The sequence below is a fragment of the Narcine bancroftii genome, chromosome 12 (assembly GCF_036971445.1).
Source record: "Narcine bancroftii isolate sNarBan1 chromosome 12, sNarBan1.hap1, whole genome shotgun sequence".
In the NCBI taxonomy this organism is placed as follows: Eukaryota; Metazoa; Chordata; class Chondrichthyes; order Torpediniformes; family Narcinidae; genus Narcine; species Narcine bancroftii.
In genome coordinates this window covers 45,876,634-45,898,715 of record NC_091480.1, presented here as the reverse complement: position 1 = coordinate 45,898,715, position 22,082 = coordinate 45,876,634, and the positions used below count along the sequence as shown (strand labels likewise).

At 37.4% G+C, this 22,082-nt stretch overlaps 1 long non-coding RNA gene across 4 annotated transcripts in view; it reads left to right on the top strand.

The window, feature by feature from the left end:
- The first annotated feature begins 453 nt into the window (after positions 1-453).
- The window catches only part of LOC138746912 (uncharacterized), a 60,503-nt gene continuing 38,874 nt past the window's right edge, over positions 454-22,082 (top strand). For all 4 annotated transcript variants that reach the window (XR_011347181.1, XR_011347180.1, XR_011347179.1 and 1 more), the window contains exon 1: positions 454-644. This is a non-coding gene — a long non-coding RNA (uncharacterized lncRNA). The remainder of the gene's footprint in view (positions 645-22,082) is intronic.

Genomic DNA, 22,082 nt, shown 5'->3' with positions numbered 1-22,082 from the left:
TGGGAGAGGTTTGGAAAATTGGCCCCAGTTCCCATGTCAACAATGACACCCTTCATCCCAAAGGAACTCCGGGACTGTGAGTTTGTGTTTGTGCCATATGAGGGGCCCTTCAGAGTGCTACGAGACAATTGTGCAATGTGTACTGGACATTTGTGGGTCATCCAGAGACATTTATGATTGACCGACTAAAGCCTGCTTATCTTCATGTTGATCAACCCTTGCCACAACCCCCGATATGAAGGTGTGGACAACCATCCAAGAGCAGTGGATGGTAATGGCACCAGAGGTTTAGCTCCTCTCACCGGTTCTGGGGGGTGGGGGGGGGGGGAAAGGCATGTTGCAGCCACTGGAGGCTTAATCGAACCAGCTCGGGGGGTTCTGAGAGATGCCATGATATCACAATGCGATTACGTCATTTGGAACCCACGGAGTTTTCAAAAGCTGCAGGTGACTGTTTGAGTAAATTACTTTTACTGAACTTCAAATCAACCGTATCTGATCATTTCACACTGTGACACACTTGCTACAGAGGCTTGTTATTGTTGTCCTCTTGCATACCCTGTTGGAACAATGGACTGATGCGGTGAGATATTGAATATGTCCGTGAATACTTCCATCAATTGGTCTGTGCAGTACTTGACCAGGTATGTTGTCCAGTCCTCTGATAGTACTGGCCTTGTGTGAGTTCACCTTAGATAGGGTTCTTCTCATCTCGGCCACGGCTATGCAGGGAGCCTGTTCATCAGGGGGCCATGGAACTTTCTTTGGCATCATCCTGTTCTTCTCATCAAACTGTGCATAGAAGGTTTTCAGAAATTCCAGAAGGGAGTTATCATTGTCCTTAATTCACAAAGTTGACTTGTGATCTGTTATAGTCTTGATCCTTTGCCACATGCACATCTTGATGCCGATGTCGCCCTGCTGTCTGGATATTTGGTATGGACTCTCACTTTTCCTTCTGGATTGCACAGGAGAGTTCAGCCCTGGCTGATCTTAGTGCCATCCTTCACATTTTCTTGAGCTCTGAGAAGGCCCGGACCTCTACATCCAACCATGATTTCTGGTTAGCCCTGGTTGTGAAGCATTTGATCTCAGTGACCTCCTCAAAGCACTTTCTGAGGTAGCCAGTCACTGTCCTCGTGTACTCCTCTATGCTTACATGGCTGTTGTAGCTTGTTGCTTCCCTGAAATAACTCCAGTCTGTGGTCTCAAAACAGTCTTGCAGTGCTGCTGTGGCCCCCCTCAGCCATGTCCTGATCTCCCTGTGAACTGATCTAGTTTCTTTAGTTTGCTTTGCCAGTGGTCTGTACGCCAGGGTTTGAAGGACTTATATGTGATTCAAGTAGCCAAGGTGGGGGGTGAGGTGCAGCATTGTATGCATCAGGGATGTTAGTGTACATCTGAACCTGGGTGTTCTCTCCTCTGGTCGCAAAGTTCACATACTGTTGAAACCATGGTAAGGTCATTTTCAGGTTGGCATAATTGAATTCACCAGCAACAATCATAGCACCATCAGGATGGGAAGTCTGGGCTTCACAGATGGCACCATAAAGCTTCACCCTCATTTTTCAAAGGTGGAACATAGGCTGCAGCAATCAGTGTGGCCAAAAATTCCCTGGGCAGGTAGAAGGGTCTGCATTTCACCAGAAGGTACCCTATATCTGCTGAGCAGAAGGTCTTCTGTTCAGGGAGGTAGTTTAGTTGGTAGTGTTACAAGATCAAACCAGCGACCACAAAGAAGGCATATCACACAAGGGTAAAGATGAACAATTACTTTATTAACAAAAATTCACCTTCAAACTTAAATTTTTATATCATTTTCTGCACATGCTCAGTCCGTCTCCCACTCTCTCAGCAGTCCACCTTCATCTTGACTCTCTAAGGCAAACTGTCACTTTTTAACATAAAACCACACAACACATAGGCCAATACACAACACAGAACTCTGTAACAGTAGCAAGGTCATTTGAAAACAAATTCACCAATCTCAGGCACTAATTTGAATGCATCTTGTGCCAACTGAGCCAATGTAAAAATAGAAGATCTCAACATTTGCACCAGCATCTGGAAACTAAAGTTGTGACATTCTGAGGTTCCTTGCAGGATGGTTGCCCTTATTGAGGCCACTATGCACATCTCTATATCTAGTGCCATATCAGAATTTCTCTGAAGACCCAGCAACATGAAGTTGACACACTATTTGCATTGCAACAAACTACCATGGTTAATCATTCGTGATGCCCCACCCCAACTCTTATTTTTAGAATTATTAATTTACCAGTAGTTCCATGCTTTTTTAAAATATATTATTTATAAAAAACAACCATGATTACAGACAATAAAAGAATGTCATATTCAAACATAGTTTATATATATATGTAGAAAAAACTAAAGAAACTACCAGAAAAACCCAACCCCTTCTACCAACCTAAAACTATGCCCTCCTTCCAATCTTCCCCAAAATCCACTAACTACCAAAAAAAAGGAAAAAAAGAATAAAAGGAAATAAGAAAAGAGGAGAATACTAAACATAATTCACTTAATTCATAACTCACAAGGAATAAGAATGGATTTGGGGAGTATTGAGTGGGACATGATTTTTTCAGGAAAGGATGTAAATAAAAAATGTAGAATATTCATAGAAGAAATTTTGAGAGTACAGAGTAGATATGTCCCAGTGAGGATCAAAGGAAAGGCTGGAAGTCATAGGGAGCCTTGGTTTTTGAGGAATATTAGAAATTTGGTTAGGAGAAAGAGGGAGGTGTACAAGAGGTATAAACAGCAGGGTGCTGAGAAATTGAAAGAGGACTACAAGGAGTGTAGAAAAAATCTTAAGAAAGAAATTAGAAAGGTCAAAAAGAGGCACGAAGAGTCTTTGGCAAGCAGAGTAAGAATAAATCCAAAGGGTTTCTATAGGTACATTAAAAGTAAAAGATTAGTGAGGGATAGAATTGGACCCCTTGTAGATAGGGAGGGTAGGCTATGTGAAAAGTCAGAGGAGATGGGGGAAATTTTAAATGATTTATTTTCCTCGGTATTCACTAAGAAAAAAATATTGTGCCAGTTGAAGTAAAGAAAAATAGTGGGGAGATCATGAATCATATAAGGATAACTGAGGAGGTAGTGATGGCAGAGTTATAAAAGATAAAGGTGGACAAATCTCCGGGTCCAGACAAAGTATTCCCAAGGACACTCAGGGAGACTAGTGTACAGATAGTGGGCCCATTAACAGAGATATTTAGGATGTCACTGGTCACGGGGGTAGTGCCAGAGGATTGGAGGGTGCACATGTTGTTCCGCTGTTTAAGAAAGGGTCCAAATGTAAGCCTGGAAATTATAGACCTGTGAGTCTGATGTCTGTGGTGGGTAAGTTGATGGAAAGTGTTCTCAGGGATGGCATTTACAAATATTTGGAAGAACAGGGTAGTAGTAATAGGTAGTAGTCAGCATGGTTTTGTCAGGGGTAGATCAAGGGGGTTACAAAAAAGATTGATGAAGGGAAGACTGTGAATGTTGGCTATTTAGACTTTAGTAAAGCTTTTGACAAAGTTCCCCACAGGAGGTTAGGAAAAAAGGTGGAGGCATTAGGTAAAAATAAAGAGGTAGTGAAATGGATTCAGTAATGGTTGGATGGGAGGTGTCAGAGAGTAGTGGTAGAAAATTGTTTGTCAAATTGGAGGCCGGTAACTAGTGGAGTTCCTCAGGGTCCACTATTGTTTGTTATATATATTAAGGAGGAAGGGGTGGTGAATTGGATAAGTAAGTTTGCAGATGATACAAAGATTGGTGGTATTGTGGTCAGTGAGGAAGATTACCGTAGCTTAAAAAGAGATATAGGAAAGCAAGAGGAGTGGGCTGAAAAATGGCTGATGGAAGTGTTGCATTTTGGAAAGGCAAATCTAAATAGGTCATATACATTGAATGGTAAACAATTGAGGAGTGCAGAGCAACAAAGGGATTTAGGAGTTATGGTAAATAGTACCCTCAAAGTTGATACTCAGGTAGATAGAGTGTTGAAGAAGGCATTTGGGGAATGTTGGCCTTCATAAATCGGAGTATTGAATTCAAGAGTTGGGATGTTATGATGAAATTGTACAAAGCATTGGTGAGACCAAATTTGGAATACTGTGTGCAGTTTTGGTCACCAAATTATAGGAAAGATATAAACAAAATAGAGAGAGTGCAGAGAAGGTTCACGAGAATGGTGACATGATGTCAGGGTTTGAGTTACAGAGCAAGGTTGAGCAGCCTGGGGCTTTTTTCTCTGGAGCGTAGAAGATTGGGGGGGGATTTGATGGAGGTGTTCAAGATTTTAAAAGGGACAGAGAGAGTCAACGTGGATAGGCTTTTTCAATTAAGAGTGGGGGATATTCAAACCAGAGGCCATGGTTTGAGAGTGAAGGGGGAAAATTATAAGGGGAACATGAGGGGAAATTTCTTCACACAAAGGGTGGTTGGGATGTGGAATAAGCTTCCGGCGGAGGTGGTTAAAGCAGGGACATTATTTACATTTAAGGAAAGACTGGATAATTACATGGAGGGGAGAGGATTGGAGGGGTATGGACCAGGTGCTGGTCAGTGGGACTAGGAGGGTGGGGATTTGTTCCGGCATGGACTAGTAGGGCCAAACTGGCCTGTTCTGTGCTGTATATGGTTATATGACTATAATGTGGACTAAGGAGGCTCGGCTGCACCCAAATCCCCATCTTTAAATTTTGAAATGAAATAATCCAAGTATGGGCTCCAAATCTTTTTTAAATACATAATATTTATCTCTTAAATTATAAATTATCTTCTCCAATGGAATACATGACCTTAATTCTAAATGCCATCTTTTTAAATTTAGGTCTATTTGAACTTTCCATGAAATAGCTATACATTTCCTCGCCACTGCTAACGCTAATCTCAAAAAAGCAAATTGAAATATATCCAATTTATAAAACAAACTCAATTCACTAATATCTCCAATTTAAAAATATTGGATCTAAAGAAAATGTTATTTTCAAAATAATCTGTAAACAATCTCTTACCCATTACCAAAAAAATTCTATCCTTATCACAAGACAAATATACAAATGTACCTTTCTGATCATTACAACAAAAACACAAATCAGAAACACTCAAATTATATCTTTTCAAATGCTACAGAGTTAAATAAAATTGATGTATAAAATTATAAGTTACAAGGCTATATCAAGCATTTATAAATTTTATCATACTAACTCTGCAAATATTTTTCCAATGATCCTTATCAAAATCAACTCCCAAGTCTTTCTCCCATTTAAGCCATGATTTATGCAAGTCAATTTTACATATTTTCTGTTGCAATACTTTTCTGAACTTACACACAAATTACATACACATGCACTTAGAATTAGAAGGGGGTTAAGTTCAATGAAGCAAGTGAATAGTGATAAGTAAAAGTTTGATTCTATTTTCATGTTTGTGTGCATCTTTTGAGGGGGAGGACGTGGACCTGTCCTCGGGCCTGCACAAAGGAGCTTTTAGGTGTAGTGTAGTGTGCGCAGTACTGGCCCCACCCTTTACACCCATGGTTCGTGTGCCGTGGCCAAGCAAGCTGCGACGTGGCAGCGAGGTCCTTGGGTCGTAGCAACTTCTGTTTAAGTAATCATTGTTTTGGTGAATATCTATTGCTGTAGAGTTTTGGGGTCCTCTGGGCTCATAACAAGACGAAGACTGACCTTTCTTAAGATCTGGAAAAGAATTAGCAAACACCAATACATTTCCATCATCATCAAAAAAATTGAGACTCATATTCCCATAAAAGACTTTTAAGACAGCAGGGAATCTAAAAGCAAATTTATATCCTTTTTTGCCAAAGAACAGTTTTCGCTGAATTAAATTCTTTATGTCTTTCAATAATATTTTGACTGAGATCCACATAAAAAATACTTCTATTCTGAACCATCAAAGGATCTCCATGTTGTCTTGCATTTTGGACTGCATATCTTAAAATTAATTCTCTATCCTGATATCTCAGACACCTAAACAAAACAGATTGAGGTGGTTGGCTAGGCAACAGTTTCCTTGTCAAAGCTCTATGCACTCTGTCCAATTCCAAACCATTCAGAAACATTTCCACTCAGAAAACATCCGGTATCCATTTTTAAAAAAATGTAACTAGTTCTGATCCTTCAAAATCTTCCAGTAAACCCACAATCTTCACATTATTCCTACGGCTTTGATTCCCCAATGAATCAATTTTTTCAATAAATTATCCTTTTCTGTCCTCCTCAATAAATCAGCCTTCTCAGTCCTCCTTTGCTTAAAAGAATCATCAAAAGTATCCAGTTTTTTGTTGACATTGATCAATATCACAAACACAATCTTCCAACTTATTTTCCATCTTCTTAACTTTTTCTTGAACTTTATCCACCACTTTTGCATATTTTGCAACATCTGACAATAGACCATAGACAATAGGTGCTGGAGTAGGCCAATTGGCCTGTCTAGCCTCCTGTGTGGGACCTTATCAAAGGCTTTCTGGAAGTCCAAGTACACCACATCCACTGGTTCTCCCGAGTCTACCCTCCTTGTTACGTCCATGAAAAATTCCAGGAGATTAGTCAAGCAAGATTTTCCTTTAAGGAACCCATGCTGACTAGCACTGATACTATTATTCCTTCCTAAGTGTTCTGCTATTTCTCCTTTAATGATGGATTCCAATATCTTCCCCACCACCAACATCAGGCTGACCGGTCTATAATTTCCCGATTTCTCTCTCCATCCCTTCTTAAAAAGTGGTACTATATCAGCCACTCTCCAGTCTGCAGGCACTTCCCGCGAATCTAAAGAACTTTGGAAAATGCCGACCAGTGCTTCCACAATTTCCGAGCAACCTCTCTAAGCACCCTGGGATGCAGCCCATCAGGCCCATGGGACTTATCATGCCTCAGTTCTAACAATTTGCTCACAACCACCTACTTCTGGATCTGGATATCCATCAGATTCTCTGTTTCCTTAGGTAATTTTACCAAGTCCCTAGATACTGCTTGACCCCTACCCCTTATCTGATCATAACCTATATCTTCCTTTGTGAAAACAGATGCATAGTATTTGTTAAATTCCTCAGCCATCTCCATGTTCCCATTGATAATTTCATCTTTCTCCATTTTTAAGGGCCCAATTTTGGCCCTAACCAATTTCTTCCTTTTTACATAACTGAACTGAAGAAGCTTTCACTATCCCATTTTATATTACTTGCCAATTTACTCTCATACTTCATTTTCCCCTCCCAAATGATTTTCGTAGTTTCTCTCTCTTGTTTTTTAAAGGCTTCCCAATCCTCTAACTTCCGATTTTGCTTTGCCATCTTCTAATTATTTCTTTTGGACCTGATACTGTACTTGATTTCTTTTATCAACCACAGCTGCCATTTGCTGTTCTTAGAGCTTTTCCTCCTCCTTGGAGTGAATATATTCTGAAACCTGTGAAAAATGTATAGAAATACCTACCATTTTTGCCCAGTTGTCCTCCCAGCTAGAATGTCCTTGCATTTTATTTTGGCTAGCTCCTCCCTCATAGCTGTATAACCACTCTTATTCACCTGTAGTTCTTATGTTTCTGGGCATTTTCAGGTGGCCAATTGCCCCACATGTAAAGCCACATGTTTAGGCAAAATGTGGCTGTTTTGAGGCCACCTGAATGTGCAGGAGGTGCTCTTTTTTTAATTTTTTTTAAATTTACACACTATGAACCATATTAACCAAAATACACACAAACATTTCCCTCTTGAATATACACAGTGTCATTTTCTCCCCTTTTCCTCCCCTCCCTTCCCTCCCTCCTTCCCACCCCCTCCAAACCCATTAAACGTTCAACATATACAATACAATAAACCCATTAGACAATGTCATCACACAATGAAAATAAACAAGAAAATTGTGTCATCTTCTTTACACTGGGTCAGTTCATTTCATCTTCTTCTCATTCTATAATTTTAGGGGGTGGAGGTCCATGGAGGGCCTGTTCCATGTATGGTTCCCAAATTTGTTTGAATACTGTGACTTTATTTTTTTTAATTATATGTTATTTTTTCCAGTGGAATACATTTATTCATTTCTATGTACCATTGCTGTACTCTCAGGCTCTCTTCTGATCTCCAGGTTGACATTATACATTTTTTTGCTACAGCTAAGGCTATCATAATAAATCTTTTTTGTGCTTCATCCAATTTGAGGCCTAATTCTTTACTTCTTATATTACTTAGAAGAAAGATCTCTGGATTTTTTGGTATGTTGCTTTTTGTGATTTTATTTAATACTTGATTTAGATCTTCCCAAAACTTTTCCACTTTCTCACATGCCCAAATCGCATGTACTGTTGCTCCCATTTCCTCTTACAGCGGAAACATCTATCTGATACTGTTGGGTCCCATCTATTTAACTTTTGGGGCATGTGTAACCAATTATATTGTATCATGCATAGCCTCATAGTTCCGGAGCATAGCTTTTCCCATTTTTCATTTTTTATCTTTGTTTAGATCTTGTTCCCAGTTTTGTTTGGGTTTACAGCTTATTTCATAGTTCTCTTTCTCTTGCAGCTTGATCTACATGTTTGTTATAAATCTTTTAATTATCATTGTGTCTGTAATCACATATTCAAAGATGCTTCCTCTGGTAACCTCAGCATGCTTCCCAATTTGTCCTTTAAGTTGGTTTTCAGTTGGTGGTATGCAAACATTGTACCATGAGTTCTACCATATTTGTACTTCATTTGTTCAAAGGATAATAAATTATTTCCCAAAAAACAATTTTCTATTCTTTTGATCCCTTTTCTCTCCCATTCTCTAAAGGAAAGGTTATCTATTGTGAAAAGGATTAGTTGATTTTGTGTCAATAATAATTTTGGTAGTTGGTAATTAGTTTTTTTCCTTTCTACATCAATCTTCTTCCAAATGTTGAGCAGATGGTGCAGTACTGCTGAACTTTTATGTTACACCAGTTTTTCATCCCACATAAAATATATGTTCTGGTACCTTCTCCCTTATTTTATCTAGATCTAACCTGGTTCAATCTGGTTTTTCCCTTGTTTGATAAAAATCTGATAGATATCTTAATTGTGCTGCTCTATATATTCTTAAAGTTTGGTATTTGTACCATTCTGTTCATTTATCTAGCACTATCCTCATTTCCCCCCCTTTCCTTAAGAATTTCCTTATTATTTTCTTTAGCTCATTGAATTTTTCTGTTAAAGGAATTGGTAATGATTGAAATAGGTATTGTATCCTTGGAAAGATATTCATTTTAATGCAATTTACCCTTCCAATCTTTCCAATGTGGTAAATCTTTCCAATGTTCTAAGTCATCATGTAATTTCTTCATTGATGGCTGATAATTTAATTTGTATGGATGACCTAGATTATTATCTAGTCTAATACCTAGGTATTGGATTGCTTGTGTTTGCCATTTAAATGGTGATTCTTTCATAAACTTTGTGAAATCTGCATTATTCATTGGCAATGCATCACTTTTATTTGCGTTGATCTTGTACCCTGATATTTCTCCATATTCCTTCAATTTCTTATGTAATTCTTTTATTGATAATTCTGGTTCTGTTAAGTATACTATGATGTCATCTGCAAATAGACTAATTTTATATTCCTTCTCTTTTATTTTTATCCCTTTTATTTTATTTTCTGTTCTTATCAGTCTGCCAAGGGTTCTATAGCTAAAACAAACAGTGAAGAAAATAGTGGACATCCCTGCCTAGTTGACCTGCTTAATTTAAATTAGTTCGATATATATCCATTTACTGTCACCTTCGCCAATTAATATATTTATCTGATAGGTTGAACCTCTAGTACTTTGAATAAATAATTCCATTCTACCCTGTCAAAGGCTTTCTCTGCATCTAAAGCAACTGCCACTGTTGGCGTCTTATTTCCTTATACTGCATGGATTAAATTAATGAATTTACAGATATTGTCCGTTGTTCGTCTTTTCTTAATGAATCCAGTTTGATCTAGTTTTGCTATTTTTGGTACACAGTCGGCCAATCTGTTTGCTAATAGTTTTTATAATAGATCTTATAATCTGAGTTAAGTAGAGATATTGCTCTATACAATGCTGGTGTTAGTGGATCTTTCCCCGTCTTTGGTATTACTATAATTATTGCTGTTTTACATGAATCTGGCACGTTTTGTGTTTCTTCAATCTGGTTCATTACTTCCAGGAGATGAGGAATTAATAGGTCTTTAAATGTTTTGTAGAATTCTATTGGGAGTCAGTCCTCTCCAAGCATTTTGTTGTTCGGTAGCTTTTTTAATATCTCCTGTATTTCCTCTATTTCAAATGGTTTTATCAATTTGTTTTGCTCCTCTTCTTGCAATTTCGGTAGTTTAATTTATCTAGAAACTCATCTATTTTGTCTTCTTTCCCTTCGTTCTCAGTTCGGTATAATTGCTCGTAGAATTCCTTGAAGTTTTCATTGATCTCTGTTGGGTTATATGTAATTTGTTTGTCCTTTTTCCTTGATGTCAATATCGTTCTTTTAGCTTGTTCTGTTTTAAGCTGCCAAGCTAGTATTTTGTGCATTTTTTTCTCCTAGCTCATAATACTTCTGCTTTATCTTCATTATGTTCTTCTCCACCTTATATGTTTGTAATGTTTCATATTTTAGTTTTTTTGTCCGCCAATTCTCTTCTTTTTGTTGTATCTTCCCTTGTTGCTAGTTTTTTTTCTGTACTTACCATTTCCCTTCAAGCTGTTCTATTTCCCGACTGTAGTCCTTCTTCATCTTAGATACATAACTTATAATCTGTCCTCTGATGAAGGCTTTCATTGCAGCCCATAATATAAATTTATCTTTCACTGATTCTGTATTTATTTCAAAGTACATTTTAATTTGACGCTCATTTAATTCTCTAAAATCCTGTCTTTTAAGTAGCATGGAGTTTAATCTCCATCTATACATTCTTGGTGGGATGTTCTCCAGCTCTATTGCTAATAACAGGGGCGAGTGATCCGATAACAATCTAGCTTTATATTCCATTTTCCTAACTCTCCCTTGGATATGGGCTGACAACAAGAACACGTCAATCCTTGAGTATGTTTTATGTTTACTCCTGTAATATGAGTATTCCTTCTCCTTTGGGTGTTGTCTCCTCCATATATCAAAAAGTTGCATTTCCTGCATTGATTTAACCATAAATTTGGCTACTTTGTTCTTTCTGCTAGTCTTTTGTCCAGTTTTATCCAAATTAAGGTTAAAGTCCCCTCCTATCAATATATTCCCCTGCATATCTACAATCTTCAAAAAGATATAGAACATGACAGCACAGAAATAGGCCCTTTGGCCCTTCTAGCCTGTGCCCAGACCAACCATGTACCTGTCCACATTTTTCATCAATGTCAAAATTAAGCCAATGTTTACCAATTCAGCTGGCGGCTTGTTCTACACTCCTACAACTCTCTGCATGAAGAAGCTCCTCCAATGTTCCCTTTAAACCTTTCCCTGTAACACAGTTCTTCAACTCTTGGCAACATCCTTGTAAATTTCTTCTTTGGCCTTTCAATTTTATTGATATCCTTCCTGTATTTAGGTGGTCAAAGTGCCAAACAATACTCCAAATTTGGCTTCACTAATGTCTTCATTTTCACTGTAACAACTGTGACACCAATGTCAGGGAATTATGTATCTGTATTTCCAGATCCCTCTGTTCTACTGCACTCCTCATATCTTGCATAAACTTTTGATCCTCTTCATTAGGTGAATATATATTGAGCAAATTCCAAAATTCTGAATATATCTGACACTTTATCATTACATACCTCCCTGCTGGATCTATTATTTCCTCCTCTATTTTGATTGGTACATTTTTATTGATTAATATAGCTACACCTCTGGCTTTTGAGCTATATGATGCTGCCATTATGTGCCCTACCCAGTCTCTCCTTAATTTCTTGTGTTCCACTTCAGTTAGATGTGTTTTCTGCACAAATGCTTTCTCAATTTTTTCTTTTTTCAGTAAATTTAATAGCCTCTTCCTTTTGAATTGGTTATGTATTCCATTAATATTTATAGTCATATAGTTCAACATGGTCATTTCATGCTTTGTTTACATCTCATTTCCACTTCCTCACCACCACCTTTCCCCTTTTCCCCATTTCCATTTCTCAGTTTTCTTTTTTCGAACGCACTGTATGACAACACTTCTAAAACATAAAATATTTCAACCATTCCCAGATCTAAAATTCCCTTAAACCCAAGTGTCCCCCCCCCCTCTCTGAGTTGCCCCTTGTCCCTTGCCAGTCAACTACAACTCCCCTCTCCATTCGGACTGTGAACCCGTTCACAAGTGTCAACTGATTTTGCAGTGACTGTTATTCTCTCTCACCCAACCCTTTCCAGAAAAGACTTTTATCTTTACATTACAACAAAGCTCCCCCTCGTTTCTTCTCTTTTTCTTTTTCTTTTATTTATTTATTATTAATTTTTTTAGCCCCTCCACTTTTTTCCCCTTCTCCCTTACTTGCCTTTTCTTCCCTCCTTTAGTTCTTACTTATACATTATTTTTACTTCTTTATATGTATTTTGACGTCGTTCTTTGTTCTTGTTACATCTCTTCATCTCTCTTTCTGTCTTGCAGACATTCTGCAAATTCTCGTGCTTTCTCCTGATCCGAGAACAGTCTGTTTTACTGCCCTGGGATAACTATTTTAAGCACCGCTAGATATCTTAACATAAATTTATAGCCTTTCTTCCATAGGATCAATTTTGCTGCATTAAACTCCTTCCTCATCTTCAGGAGGTCAAAACTTATGTCTGGGTAGAAAAAATATTTTTGACCTTTGTATTCCATTGGGTTTTTTTTGTCTTCTCTCATTTTATTCATTGCCTTCTCCAATATATTTTGTCTTGTTGTGTATCTCAGGAATTTTATTAAAACGGATCTTTGTTTTTGTTGTGACTGTGGTTTCGGGGCTAATGTTCTGTGTGCTCTTTCCATTTCCATTCCTTCCTGCATTTCTGGCATTCCCAGGACTTTTGGGATCCATTCTTTCATAAATTCTTTCATATCTTTGCCTTCTTCATTTTCCTTAAGGCCCACTATCTTTATATTGTTTCGCCTACTATAGTTTTCCATTATATCCATCTTCTGAGCTAACAACTCCTGTGTTTCTTAAACTTTTTTCTCACTTTCTTCCAATTTTCTTTTTAAGTCATTCGCTTCTATTTCTACCACCATTACATGTTCTTCCACATTTTCTAATCTTTTCCCTACATCTGCTATGACCAGTTCTATTCTACTCACTTTTTCTTCTGTAATTTTCATTTCACTAAATTCTAGTGTCAGCCATTCTTTTAATGCTTTCATATGTTTTTGAAACTATTTTTAATCTATGTACTGTCCATTCCTCCTCCTCCTCCTCCTCCTCCTCTTGGGTTTGTGTCTTCTATTTCTCTTTCTTGTATCTGTGTCTCTTCTGCCTTTCTTGTTAAGCTGCTTGTCTCAGTTTGTTGGATTTTTTTTTCCATGGTGTCTTAATGTTGGTCCTCTTCTTCTGGGTTGATTATCTGTTGTGTCTCTAGTTTCCTTTTTTCTTTCTCACCCTTCCCGTTCCCGTTGTTTTCTTTATCTTCCAGCTGGGAGCCCTGCTGTCGTGCATCTCTCAGCTGTTCGTGCTGTGGAGTTTCACTTCACAGCTGGTCCCCCCTCCCGTTGGTGTTGTCCTTGTCGTGCGCATCATGCATGCGTGATTCCTCGCACATGCGCAGTTGCGCACCCCTGTTTGGCTCCGTGTGCCATTTTTGCAGTCCTGCGGTTAGTGGGTCATGACCCTGCGGGGTCTCCACTAACCTCAGGGAGCGGGCTCCTCTTTCCATGGCGGTCCCTGCTTTTTCGTGCAGGTAAGGCCTTCACCTTTCTCTTCCAGCATCTTTCTTTCTTCTTTTCTTCCCGTTGTTTTTGGCTTTTCTTTCTTAGGTGTCATTTTTTCTACACCTTTATTTTTTATTTGTTGTGATTTGTGTGTCTGGGACTTTGCTTTTTCTTCACTTATTTCCTTCTTTTCTGGAGAGGGCTGGTATTCTCCTACCGATCACTACTCCATCATGTGACTCCGAAATTGCAAGGGGTGCTCTTGAGGCGAGCTACGTTACCCTCCTCCATGAGGGATAATCATCTCAGCTCAGTGGCTCCCCCAGCCACCTGAATGCAGCTGGGTGAAAGTGGATGTTAAAGGGTTAGGCTGCTGATCACAGCTGACATTGGGCAGGAGCCGGAGGGCACTCAAAGCTGCATCTTGGGCAGCTGTGTCTTTCAGGTGGCCAGCGTTGCGCTTTAATCACTGCCACCTGAACGGCAATTTAAAGGGCCGCTTTTGCTTCTTCAGGGGCATTCTTAGCCTTCTGACATCCTTTTCTTCTTCATTTCCATTTGCAGATTAAAAGTAATCTTACTATGGTCACTATTACCTAATGACATCCCTACCTCATGGTCCCTTATGTAGGTCCCATGTCATTGCACAGTATTAAATCCAGAATTGACTTCCCCCTGGTCGGTTCCATCTCAAGCTGCTCCAAGAATGTATCTGAGAGACATTCTATAAACTCACTCTCTAGTTTTCCTACACCTTCTTGATTTTCCCAGTCCACTTGCAATTTGAAGTCACCCATAACTACTGTATCACTACCACTCTGACATACCATACTTAATTCTTTATTTATACTGATTCCCACATCTGAGTCACTGTTTGGAGGTCTGTATATGACTCCCATTATGTTTTTTTTGCCTTTGCTATTTCTCAACTCTATCCAAACCGACTCTACTCCACCTGATTCAATTTCTTTCCTTTCCAGCGCCTGAATTTCATTCTTCACCAATAGAGCCTCTTCTACCTAACTTTCTGTCTTTTCGAACATTAATTTCCCAATCCCATCCATCATATATGAATTGGAGGCAATGTCCATTTGCACCTCAAGCTCATCCATTCTATTCTTTATATTCCGTCCATTCATATACAATACCTTGAAACTATACCATCCTGCTCTGTCCAATTTGCTGCCTGACACCCTCTCTAAAACTCTCCTATCCCTCTTTGCTCCCTCTGGCTTTGAAATTTCACATACTATCGGAGCTACCCCTATGTTCTCCTTCCTATCCATTTCCCTATGTCTGGTTCCCCTCCCCCTGCCAATTCAGTTTAAAACATATCCAACAGCATTATTAAACCATTACTTTTGCAAGCTTACTATTAACAAATGTAAAGCCCAAAAAAATCTGTTGTGACATTGCCTGAAACTGTACTTCAAAATAATTTTTATATTTTGAGAACTGCCTACCCTGGTCAGAAACAACCTTCTCTTGTATTTCTTCTTGTTCACTGACTAAATCTTCTTCAGAGCTGGATTCTTGATACCTCTCCTCTCTTGCTGCACCAGGTTTTTTATCTTCTTCCTCCACAACAAACTTTTTTACCACCCTCCCACCTCGGGATTGGGGTCTCCCCTCTGCCGATCCGACTCACTGGATCAACGAGCACTAGCACCCACAACCCCACCCGGGCGTGAAAGATACTTGGAATAGTGTCCCTGCATGAACATTCTTCAACTTTAACAGAACATTGGGCACCATCTTGACTAGGGCTCCATAACCCAGGCTCCAGCATTACCTTCGGAGTCGCCAGCTGCCATCACTGAATGTGAGGAGGAGGAATACGCAATGTACCTGGTTCCAGCTCCCAGGTAGGCCAAACATCTTCTAAGCTTACCGATTGTTTTAAAATTGTCTTCTTCATTATTTGGATTCTCATTTTTTAAATTCTTATATTTAATTACTTCTAAAAACATACACTACAAATCATATATTTAAAGGGCACTTAATAAAGGATTTTTATTCAAATCTGCAGGGAGGGACGACCCTATGCCATCAGGCCACGCCGTTTCCCCCCCCCCACCCCCAGTAGTTCCATGCTTGTATCAAAGGAGCCCAAGATGAAATCTATGTTGCTTGCTTTGAAGGACAAACAATCTTTTAAAATACTATTTAAAAAATATAATCAACAGAATTGAGTAAATTCCACCTATTATTAAGCAGTTAACATCTGTTATATTATTTTCTGAATCTACTATTCTGATAAATTTAAACACCCTTATTGGGTAGATTGGAAATTGAATTCTGTGCAGAGATGGTCAGTGGCCTCTTTATTGGGAGCAGCTCCTTCTTTTTACACTTTCTAAGATCTGTAGACGTACCTTCAACCCAATACTTAAACACACATTAAGGATTTTGTTTCAATTTCAGAAATTCTTTGGCTTGAAAAATGTTATTTTATCCAGTACCATTTATCTTAATTTTTTTTTCAACAGTCTGTAATTGATTAAGCCTTCTTTTTTTGGAAACCTAAAGGAATAATTTCTTTTTCAGATTTGTTTCGAGATGGTAGCTTAAGGTCTTTTGAACAATTATCCAATAAATATAGTATACCTAAGTCACATTTATTTAGATACTTTCAAATTAGAAATTTTCTGAATGCATTACTGCCAACTTTCCAACATCATACCAACAGGATTTGGTTTATACATTTTTTCATTTGAATCCTTTTCATAAGGGTTTAATCAGCAACATTTATAATGAGTTATTAAGATTGTAATCAAATTCTAATGACAAAATTAAAAGGGCCTGGGAAAAGGAATTTAAGATACATCTGTCAGAGGAATCATGGGAGAATATTTTTGGATTGGTTACTACCTCTTTAATATGTGCTTGTCATTCTTTGATTCAGTTTAAAATGGTACATCGAGTTCATTTGTTGAAAGACAAATTGGCCCATATTTTTTCTAACATTACTCCTATTTGTGATAGATATAAATCAGAAGTGGCTTCTCTAACTCATATGTTTGGGTCATCCCTATGTTGGAGAGCTATTGGCTAGATATTTTTAAGCCTTTGTCAGCTATACTGGATATTAATTTAAAACCTAACCCATTGACTGCTCTTCTTGGAATTTTAGTTCCTGAGGTGGGACGAGTTCCCACTTCCACATATCAGGTTGTAGCCTTTTCTACATGGTTGCCCAGAAGAGCTATTGTATTTAAATGGAAAAATTCTAATCCACCTACTTTGATTCAGTGGTTCTCTCAAATTTTAGAGAAAGTTGGAGTCATACATTTGATATTTCTATTAAATTTGTAGAGACTCGGCGACCTTTTATAAGTTATTTCCACATGACTTAATGTCATTACTTTCCCTTCTGGAATATATTTTAATTCTTTTCACTTTGTTGGTGAAGATCAGATGATTAATTTTTATTAATAAATTCTCAGGTTAGGCAGCTGAGTCTTTTTTTTTCTTAGATTAGATGAGGTTTTGTGGTTTTTTTTTCATTTTTTGAAGATTTCAGTTTGAGGAGATGAGAGCATACTCATTAATTGTGATGTACTGTAATATGTTATATTTTATGATATCATACAGCAATATTTATTTCTTTTTTTATTCTTCTTGTGTATTGTTTACCTATCATATGATGAATAATAAGATTGAAAAAAGAATACCTTTAAAACTGGAGCCAATATTCATCTAAGGAACAATATCATTATGTTGACAAGTTGTTCTTCCAAACAATCTTTGAGTGCACAATTTGGCTACTGTATTTACTAGCACAGCAACAATAACCACAGGTTGATGTGATCCATTGGTTGCTGGTAATGGATGACAATTTAATTGAATAATTAGTGACGCAGTAAGGTGAAAAATGTATATTTTCTTCAACCTACCACAGTATAATGCATTGGCAGGTCAAAGAATTGGATGTCGGAATGGCATTTTGGATGGATGTGACCCTGTTCTCTTCTGACATCCACATGCACAGTTTCTTCTCCCATTTTCAGTGCACTAGAGTCAGGTTTTGCACAGTTATTGTTGGGATAGCTAAAGCCAGCTAATTGAAATGCAAAGTCAGATGAGATTACCAGTACCTGTAAACAAGAACCAGTCTATCAGTTGTCCTTGTGTTTGATGGGGTCAGAGGAACTGGACTGAGATATAAACAAACCATGTGTTCACAGGGCGAAGTACATGCTCTGAAAAAGATTATTCCTGAATTAATCAATGGTATTTGAAGCTTTTCAAACAATCCAATATTTGTCTATTGTAAAATGGGCCAGATGCAATTGATATGGTATTTACTTTGGAAGTATTCACACAGTCCATCTCTCTTTGAAAGTAATTAAAAGTGTAAACACAGCACACACAATGACCTAAATTATGTTGTTTAATTACAGTATTTCCCCCCTTATCCATGGGGATTTGTTCCAAGACCCCCAGTAGATGCCTGAAACCATGGATAATACCGAACCCTAAATATACTATGTTTTTTTCCTATACATAGATACACACACTATGATAAAGATGAATTTATAAATTAGGCACAATAAGAGATCAACAAGAATAGCTAATAATAACATAGAACAATTATAACAATATTAAAAGAAGGGTTAGCCGAACACAAGCACTGAGATACCACAACAGTAGATCTGATAGCGGAGAAGGCTACGAAGTGACTAATGGACAGGCAGCATATAGAGTGTGGATACGCTTGACAAAGGGATGATTCACATCACAGGTGGGATGATGTGAGATTTCATCATGCTACTGTGACAAATTATGTTGTGTTTGTATTGTATACAGATATGATTTTGAAAGATAAATAGAGTCTCTACAAATTTAATAGAAGTATCAAATGTATGACCAACTTTCTCTAAACTTTGAGAGAACCTCTGAATCAAAGCAGGGGAATTAGTGTAGGTCACATACAAACACTTTAAAACAGATCTTATTTAAAATGCCAGAGCTCTGCTCATGCTAGACATTCTGGCACCAAGAGCCTTTGAAAAAGCTTTGGAGACTGCCCAAGAGACTTCACTAATGGATTGTTGTTTACAAAAAAAGCAACAGAGGAAAGAACTTGTCAGAGCTGCAGGCTGTCTGGAGTGGAACTTGCTGTTCTAAGAGGATCGCGTGGTTTTGCAAGCAGAGAGAGTAAAACGGGCTCACTCACTCTGTGAGAGAGAGATAGAGAGAGAGAGAGAGAGAGAGAGAGAGAGAGAAAGAGAGAGAGAGAGAAGTTCTGCAGTTTTACAGTAAGCAGCAACAGCTGGGACTGGAACAGGACAAGCTGGCAGGCTTGTGGAAAACCGCATGTGAAAGACGGGTTGTAAGTACTTGATTCAGCCTGGTCAAAGCCCTTGTGGTTCATGCAAGAGGAGGACTGGCTGCCTAATTTTTCACTTGAAATAAGCGAAACAAAAAGGAACTCTGTGCTGACCTGAAAGAAAGATGTTATCATCTGGAAAATCATGATGGGGAAAGTTTCTTCAGCAAGACATTGACATGGCTGACAAAGAATCAGTTGTGGGTGTCAAGCAAACAACAAATCTCTCTCTGAAAACCGACAACCATTTACCTTTCAAGCACCAAAGCCTGGTGAACTTTATAAATGTTAAATTCTGTGCACAGTATAAGAATTGCCTCCAACCAGTGAACGTGGAGGAATGAGAAGTGAGATTGGACTGTGAGCACATTACATACATGTGCACTGAGAATTAAAAGGGGGTTAAGTTAGGTTAGTTAAGTCAATAGTGATAAGTTAAAGTGTGATTATGTTTTCATGTTTAAAGATAATGAAAAGCAACTTTTGTTTAAGTAACCATTTGTATTGGTGAATATCTATTGCTGCTAGGTTTTGGGGTCCTCTGGGCTCATAACACTACACAGAACAGCACGCAATTTTAAACTTATGAATGATTTCTTTCTTGAATTGTCCTTTTAACCTTTAGGGACTGCAATTGTCCACAAGTAACTCAAACCATGGATGAAGGGGGACCTCTGTATTTGTATTTTACAAAGTTTTGTAAATAGAATTATAGGCTCGCATGTCAAATGAAGTTATCAAAAATTTTCAAAGGAATGTATCTGCTAGAGGTAAAGCTAGAATATGGTGCTTAGAATATCCATATGAGACTTTACATATTTTCCCCACTTTTCTAATCTGGCCTTCGAATTCAACCAAGAGTTGGCAAGACAGCTGATTCCACAGGACCTCCACCTAATGAGATGATTTTAATAAACTGAGAACAGATGGTAACTTGTAATGAAATAATGATGGATTGATGATAATTCAGAGTTGCAAATTAAGATAATTTGTTTTTTAAATTAAAAATATTTGCATTTTTAGATGAGCTTTGTGTTTTAAATTTGATTGTTTTACACATGAACAAGCCAATAGAAAAATTATTTCAACGAATATATTTATTTGACTGTAAACCCTTGTCTAATACTGCCAGTATGATATGGGAGTACCTAACAGGCTGATGATGTGACTAGATTAGGATTTAAAAAAAACATAATATTTTATAATTTTTCTTATTTTTTCATTTTGAAATTTTTTCAAATATTTATCATTTGTCTTTTAAAAACTGCTTCTGGAAATGTATTTCATGTCTGAAAAAAATACTGCACATAAAAAAAACTATCTTCTTTCTTTTGGCAATGGTTTTAATTTTCAGACTTTGAATTACAATTTATCAATGAATATAAGATACTTTTCCTTAATTACAAAATCAAAAATCTTAATGTTTTAAACACTTCTGTCAGATTTCCTGATAATTGCTTTGTTTTGGTGACTCCTAGCTTATTTTACATTTCTTTATTCCTGGGTTGCATCTTAAAATATCTGATCTATACCCTTTCTATAACCTTAATGTGCTTCTTAAGATTGTACTCAATAAAACTAGGAATAAGACTTCAATTCCTGACTTAAAGGGAAACTTTAATAGCCTAAAAAATCAACTTTGGTTTGCCCAAAACCTGTTGGTCTTTCAGCACATGGAGATATCAGCACATTCCTGGCTGCAGGAGTATCTGCAGAGGGACACACTGAGACTTGGTGCAGCCAACACAAAGATGCTATAGATAGAAAAAGACTATGGTCTAGATTCCTAAGCATGGAGGAGATTCCCCTTGATCTCAGCTCCTCAAACAACAGAGGGGCTGCAACATCACGACGCCACAGTGGTGAAAATGCTGTAAATAGAAATGAATGTAACAATATACAGTAAACTAGGGGCGGGAAGGGAGTTTGAATGTTTTTCCATTAGTAAATAATATATTGTGAATAAAGTCTATTTTGGTTTTTAAAAAATAGGGATTTCTGATTAAAATACATTATAGTAAGAAATCAGAAATTATTGTCTAAATTATTGAATTTTTAGATCAAGGATAAATGCAAAAGGTTTTAAATATGGAAAAGAAACAAGAAGTTGGCAAGGCAATTAAATATTAAAATGAAGTAAGGAAAAAAAACAAATTAAAGAATCTATTTTAGGAAATTTTTGCACCTCTAATGCACAGTGATGCTGCACAAAATAACAAATTTAGTGACACATGCTCATGACAACCAATTCTCATTCTGAAAAATGGAGAAGGCAGTTACCAGAGACAAAATTTTAAAAGGTAATTGGGCAAAATTCCATGATCAAATCCATAAAGGAATAATATTATTGAAGCAAATGATATACACTCAAGATTTGATAGAATAAACATTGGAATAATCCAAAGTAAATGAAGGCAACTGGGGTATAATCTACATTGTCATTACATTTCATGAATAGAAGAATTGTCTCAATGGCTATATGGTGTTTTTTTAAGGTGCAAAACAAAACATTGAATTTAAAAGGTCAACAATTTTGACCTCAGCAAAGGAATTCAACCATGATTCATTACATATAATGAAGGTCAGAATTTTAAAAATTATTTAAACATCATGAAGATCAATGACATCATTTCAGTGATCATAAATCTAGTGACAATTGTCAAGGAGTTCATGGATAATAGCAATTAATTAGAAAGTAAACAAAAGAATTATCTACATGAGTTTTGTGACAAATGTCCAATAAAAATCAGCAACGTATTTATTTCTGGATTTCACTTCTTGGGAGTAGTCACAACATTTAAATATTTTCATGCTATTGTAATTATTTATCCAGATTTTCAATAGGTTCTGATAAAATGAATGCCTTCAAAAATTAACTGTCTGCTCTAAGGATAACAGTAGGTGCTT